The following is a 648-nucleotide window of genomic DNA, read 5'->3' as shown; positions in this document are numbered from 1 at the left end:
GCGCGCGGGTGGGAGCCGGGAGGCCCTGGCCAGCCCCACGTGCCCCCCATACCTGAAACTGGGGAGAGGGGTGAGTGAAGGGTGCCCCAACGAGGGGAGCCCCAGGGAACCCGGGGACCCCCAGCAGGGGCAGCACTCCCCCACAGTCCGGTGCAGGGAGACCCCCACCATGCTCCTGCTGCTTCCCGGCACCCCCGAGCCCCCCGAAGCCCCCACGGATCGCCCCGGGGACCTCAGAATCTCATCTCCCACCACCAAGAGTTGTGTTCCTCCCTCCAAGGGACCCAGGAGTCCAGGATCCCCCCAGGACTGCCTGGAACCCCAGAGTCCTGGCTCCCCCCACCAAGAGTTGGGGTGCCCCCACCACCCAGGGGACCCGTGACTCTGGGAACCTCCCGGGACACCCCAGGACTGCAGAGTCCGCGTTCCCCACACCGCACCACACCAAGAGTTGGGGTCGTCCTCTCAAGGCACCCCGGGTCTCCCCACGACCTGCCCACGTGTTCTCCCCGCTCTGACCCCCGCCCCGCTGCTCCGGGACACCCACGTACCCCTAAACCTCCCGGGAGCCCCGGCCTCCCCGTGGTCCCCCCGCAGGGATCCAGATGTCTGGGAGCCCCCGCGAGTTCCCGGGACCTCCGACTGCCC

Source organism: Corvus brachyrhynchos, unplaced genomic scaffold, assembly GCF_000691975.1.
Source record: "Corvus brachyrhynchos isolate BGI_N302 unplaced genomic scaffold, ASM69197v1 scaffold706, whole genome shotgun sequence".
NCBI classification, from domain to species: Eukaryota; Metazoa; Chordata; class Aves; order Passeriformes; family Corvidae; genus Corvus; species Corvus brachyrhynchos.
The sequence above is the reverse complement of the archived record's forward strand: the minus strand, read 5'-3'. Positions refer to the sequence as shown.